The sequence below is a fragment of the Parasteatoda tepidariorum genome, chromosome 10 (assembly GCF_043381705.1).
Source record: "Parasteatoda tepidariorum isolate YZ-2023 chromosome 10, CAS_Ptep_4.0, whole genome shotgun sequence".
Lineage (NCBI taxonomy): Eukaryota > Metazoa > Arthropoda > Arachnida > Araneae > Theridiidae > Parasteatoda > Parasteatoda tepidariorum.
Window position 1 is genome coordinate 27562675 of NC_092213.1, and position 5687 is coordinate 27568361.

A 5687-nucleotide genomic window follows, 5' to 3' on the forward strand; every position below is an offset into this window, starting at 1 on the left:
AAATTTTATTTTTATACATATTTTTAAAATGTTATGACTATTCTTTAATTTAAAATGTAATATATATATATACAGGGCATACAGTGCGAAACAATAAATTTCGGACTTTCAAAACATGCTTTAAGTAAATAATGATCAAGCTTAATAAGTCAGAAATTAAAATCTTTTTGGTGTAGAAGTAAAATATATTATTGAAATAAAAGATGGCTTATTTTATACAACATTATGCAGATAAATCAATAGTTAATTCTTTCTGCTTCAACATCAATATCCTTTTGAAGTTCTCTAAGCATATATTCTACGAGAGATATGAAACTGTAGAAAGTTGTTTCGCTCGACATTTTTTTCATATCTTCCTTCAATTCCTTAACTGCTCTAGCAAACGCATAAAATGTTTTTGATGTTGTTTTGAGGTTGACAAATGTAAAAAACTGTACCTGCGGTAAAAAACAAAGTTATGTTTTGTACCAAAAATAACCTCACTAATAAACCTAAATTTAACCACTTTTACACCTCACAAAATAAATCACATTTATAACTCAGAAATAATTTTAGTTTAGATCAGGTGAAGTTAATTCACACGTCAAATGGACGTATATGCTTAAAGTGTAGTTGAAATAAACCATACACCTCAAAAATAATCTTCCTAATCAGATTGCTCTAAAGTAGATTTTCATCAACCTCATCTTTAAGTGTGAATAAAATAACTTCACCTTGATTATACACCTTGGGAGGATGATCTTTTAAGGTTGGTTTTGAAATCAATTTCGAATTAACCTCAAATCAACCTTGACACCCAAATCAAAAATGATCTCAAGGCAACCTTGAAAGAACCAAAGAAAAAAAAAACTTTTCATTTTTGTAAAAATGTCTTCTTTCCCAGTTTTTTAAGTATATTGTTCATTATTTCCCAAAAATTATATGGAACTGAGATTAGGCGATAAAACACACCGTTTTAAAATATTCATTCCATCATCATCCAGCCATTTTGTTGCTTGCTTTGAAGTGTTAGAACCTTGTAGCAAAGCGATCAGGGAAAAGTGCTACCATAGTGGGGAAACTTAACATAACTTAACTTCAATGTCTAGTTAAATTTCATTCTTACGGTTTTTAAACATACCAGTTATTAACGGTTTAAAAACCTCAAAGGTAAAAAATATTCTTTACCTTAAACTTTACAGTAAATTTGATGAACTGGCCTCTGCTGCTTATTTTACCATACTTGAATATCCATATTTGGTGATTTAATATATGGTTATATTATAGCCGAGAGAGCATATCTGTCAATATCTTGACCGACAGAACGAGAGTTCGATTCCCAGCTTTGACACCACAATATTTCCCCTATTTTCTTCGATTCACGAAGAGTTCCAGCACCCTGCACTCCCTAATTTGTGACCCTAGACTATTTGAAGACGATGTTCTCATGCACGCATCATCATAAATCTGCTACACTATCTCCAATTCCCAGATAAATTTTTCATATGGTTTAGAAACCATTATTGTAATAAAATACCGTATACTTTGGCATTCATGGTTTTTAATCATACTGGTTGTATGCGATTTCAAAACCATAAATTTGAAATTTTTTCTTTACCTTAAACAGTACTGCTAATTGGTAAGACAGATTGCTGCTATTTATTTTACCATAATTTTAGAATGAATACTCTAAGTGTGTATTTTTGTACAATACTCTTCTAAATTAAAATAAATTTGATTTATTTACAATTATGTGTTTAAAATATAAATATATGCTTTGAAAGAACAGTAGGCAATAAAAAGAAATACATATAATTGTTGTTAAGAATTTTTTACTTTTATATGCAGCTCAAAAAGTTTAAAAAAATAGGACCGGGAAAGAAAAAAACAAAGACTGTTTCATGCATGAATAATTTCAGTGGGATAGAATATCTTGAAAATATTATTCTGCTTGACATATGAGTGAAGAGATGCTGACTACTAAAAGGAAGTTATGACCATTTTCATGCATAATTTCTCATGTCAAAATAACAGTTGTCGTCTTCATGTCATATCACGGAATTCTGTAAAAGACATTTATCACAATTTTTTTTCTTATCACTTTTTCAACAAAAAAATGCTTTATATTTTTAGTATAGATCTATATTACAAACAAAAGTATGAAAAATAAATTTAAAAAAATGTGAGAATGACAGTTTAAATATTCACTTTAGGAGACTTCATATTTGTGTATAAGAGAAAAAAAGACACATTCAAATATTCTTTTGTTTTCTAGAACAAAATATGCAAATTCTGAAGAAGTTTTAATTTTAATTCGCAGATTGTTATGTGCCAGTATTTGAAAAAAAAATATAATATTTTTTTTAAATACGAAAAGGAAGAATTTAAAAATTATTTGTCTTAATAAATACCTTTTGTTAGGCAGCTTATATTTTTTTGTATATAAAAGATATATATGTAAGACTGATCTGAATATATCTTCAAAAACTGCTCTAATAATTTATTATTTAAATATTTTTTTAAAATTCTTGTTTGAATTTCTGTGTTTACAAAACTATATGTAAGACTCTTAATTACAGTAATCTTCAACAACTGCTTTTATTTACAACTAAGAAATACGGAAATATTAAGAAATATGTCTCAAGTTTTTAGTCAGATTCACAATGAATAATAACTAAGTTTTAATAACAATTTGATTTACAAATATCAGTTCTTTTTTTACTGTAAGTGCATGAAAAAAGTCAGAAATAAAAAGGTTCAAGTAATAACTGCATACTTTAACTTACTAGCTGACCGGTTTTGCTATGCGAAGAAGACTGCAAGTTAAAATACGACTTCTCACGTTTTTACGTGCAGAACCGTCTGTGGGTTAGCTCAAAAATACAAGAAAACATTTTAAAAATAAAAATGTACGAAGGAGGTACATACTTTAATTCAAAAATGCAAGGTAAATTCAAAAAGTAAAGATGTATTAGTAAAAGTACATATTTTTCATTTGTACTATGAAAGTATAAGAAGCGTCAAAGTATAGTCAAATAACCTACGTTTTTGAAGGGGAATTTTCTCAAAACTGCAATTTGCAATATATATATTTTTTTCATCAAAATTTTAATTAAAAATTAGTTATTTTCAAACTGTTTCCCAGTGGCATTTAAATTAGATATATATTTCATCTCGGCAACACATGCTATTGATGTCTATTATTATTATATATTTTTATTCTTAGTTAATATTTTTATATATTTTATATAGTTATTCATATTTAACATCAAACTGTTTGCTCACATCAAATGTATTTTAATAAACTAATAATTATATTAATAGCCAAAGTTCCACTTTTTCTTTACTGGTTTCATTTTTAAAAAAATGTAAAAATGACTCGCTTAAGCTCCGTCACTTTAAAATCCTCGTCATTACTAAAGTGATCTCCTGAATAAAAGTATAATTTGACTAAGTAAAGAGACTTAGAGACTTACCTATAGATGATAAAGCTGGTATATCAAATATTTTTAACTGGTGAGCTATTGTATTTAAATTATAACTAGGGTTGCATGTTTGTCTCGACGTGAATTTTCACAATCATTTCCGTACATGAATTTCTTTTTTTCTAAAATCTGCGAATTTACGAAATGGTATGATTTGCATGAGAATTCTGTGTAATAATGTAGGATTTTGGTTGTTTTTTTAATTCTTCAATTATCTTTTAACAATAAATAGTTCTTTTCTGAAACTCAAAAATTGTTAACTTATGACATGAAAATAGTTCAAAGCTCTGAAACTCAAAAATTGTCAACTTATGACATGAAAATAGATCAAAGCTCTGAAACTCAAAAATTGTTGACTTATGACACGAAAATAGTTCAAAGCTTGGAAACTCAAAAATTGTTAACTTATGACATGAAAATAGTTCAAAGCTCTAAAACTCAAAAATTGTTAACTTATGACATGAAAATAGTTCAAAGCTCTGAAACTCATAAATTGTTAACTTATGACATGAAAATAGTTCAAAGCTAGTCCAACTCCAGTATTTTTGCTGAAAAAGTTTTATTTTATCTCTTTTATATACTTTTATTTTATTAATTGTGTCATTTTGTTTTCGTGATTTCGAAGTATTTTTTATATTCAATCGTAAATGTATTGCTAATTTTAGTGTTTTTTCCCACGACAAACTATTTTAATTATGATTAATTTCTATTACATAATTAAACATTTTATTCTAATCAATATGAAGTCAACTAACTCAAACTTCTTGACAGAAATATCACCATGTTCACATAGTATCATTTTAGCTCTTTTTATTTTATTTTATTTTAAATGAAAAAAATTATGATAATTAAAATATTTCGAACAATATACGAACAATTTACTTATAAAAAAACTTACCTGAGATAAATAACATTCCGCATATAGAATGAATTATACATCAAATGTGAATTAAAAATAATCACCAAGCATTATTAAAATTTCTTAACAAGGCATGAAATTATTTTTTTTAAAAATTCACCATTCTTTTCCTCAATCATGTTTCAATACAACGACAATGCTAAAATTTATAATTACATTTATTTTTCACCGAATCACTTTTCCTTTCACTTGAGTTATAATATAATTAGGTAGTTTCCAAAGTTTGAAGGAAAGATAGATGTAAGGCTGCTTCTATTTATATTTCCTATATGAGAGCCATTATTTTCAGTTTAATTATGATTTCAATACTACTTTAATTGGATGTCTAGACTTTTGTTACTATTCTATTTTTTCTTTCATTAATGAATTCATCTTATAATTTTTTTTTTCTTTGTGTAGGGTTGATAGAAATAAAAGCATAAAATAATGATGAAGGATGCTGATGTTAATTCGATAACAAGAACATATTTAGTTCTCATGTTACGAATTTAAAATAAATCACTGGTGTAACAAGCTGACAGTTTGTTTTCATAAATGATGATTTATTATTTTGCTCTTTGATTGAAAAGTCTATCTTTTATTTAGTGTATTCATCTGGGAGAAATAAAAGTAGTATTTGATATTTATTTGAATTCTCTTTAAAATAATTGTAACGTGCAAATAATCTACATCATACATTTGGACTCATTTGTGGCTTAATATTTTCATTAGTTAGTTACTCTTATAAGGAAAGTATGGTCAGAACTACCAGAATATGGTGAAATTTACCTGGCTTCTAACTATATGGGAACGCCAAAAAGTTTGGTAATTTTTTCTGAAGCACTTTTGGTAATGATTTTGATAAAATTAATAATAAAATATGGTTTTATAACATGTGATAAAATCTAGTGATTTTTGTTCTGATGCCTTAAGGCATGGCATAGAAACATTTTATTCCAGTCAAATTTACTTTTAAACTTTGTTCATTTTGCTGAATTGTGGTAATTAGAAATATAAGTTGGAAAACCAGAATTTCCGGTGAACTGCTACCATATGAATGGAAAAATTACCTAATGAATAGTTTAAATACTGTTTATTTCGGTTTAACTAGAATAATTGAAAAAAAAAAATTTAAAAAACAAACAAACAGGAAATATCATTGTATACTGTGCTGTAGTTTCACCAGGATTTTTTCATCAGTTTATATGTATGTTTTCATTTTCAAATTTTAGAATGTCTTTTTTAATTAAATTTCTTTAATTTATCTTTTGACCTAACAAAATTATCTAGTACGAAATATAAGTTGGATATAATGCTTCGTTAAA

At 26.5% G+C, this 5687-nt stretch overlaps 1 long non-coding RNA gene across 1 annotated transcript; it reads right to left on the minus strand.

Moving 5' to 3' along the window:
* Nucleotides 1-1702: 1702 nt before the first annotated feature.
* LOC139426788 (uncharacterized) lies at nt 1703-4635 on the minus strand. Its single transcript, XR_011638010.1, has 2 exons — nt 4363-4635; nt 1703-2042 (listed from the first exon to the last, which is right to left on the minus strand). It is a non-coding gene; the product is annotated as an uncharacterized lncRNA (long non-coding RNA).
* Nucleotides 4636-5687: the final 1052 nt, after the last annotated feature.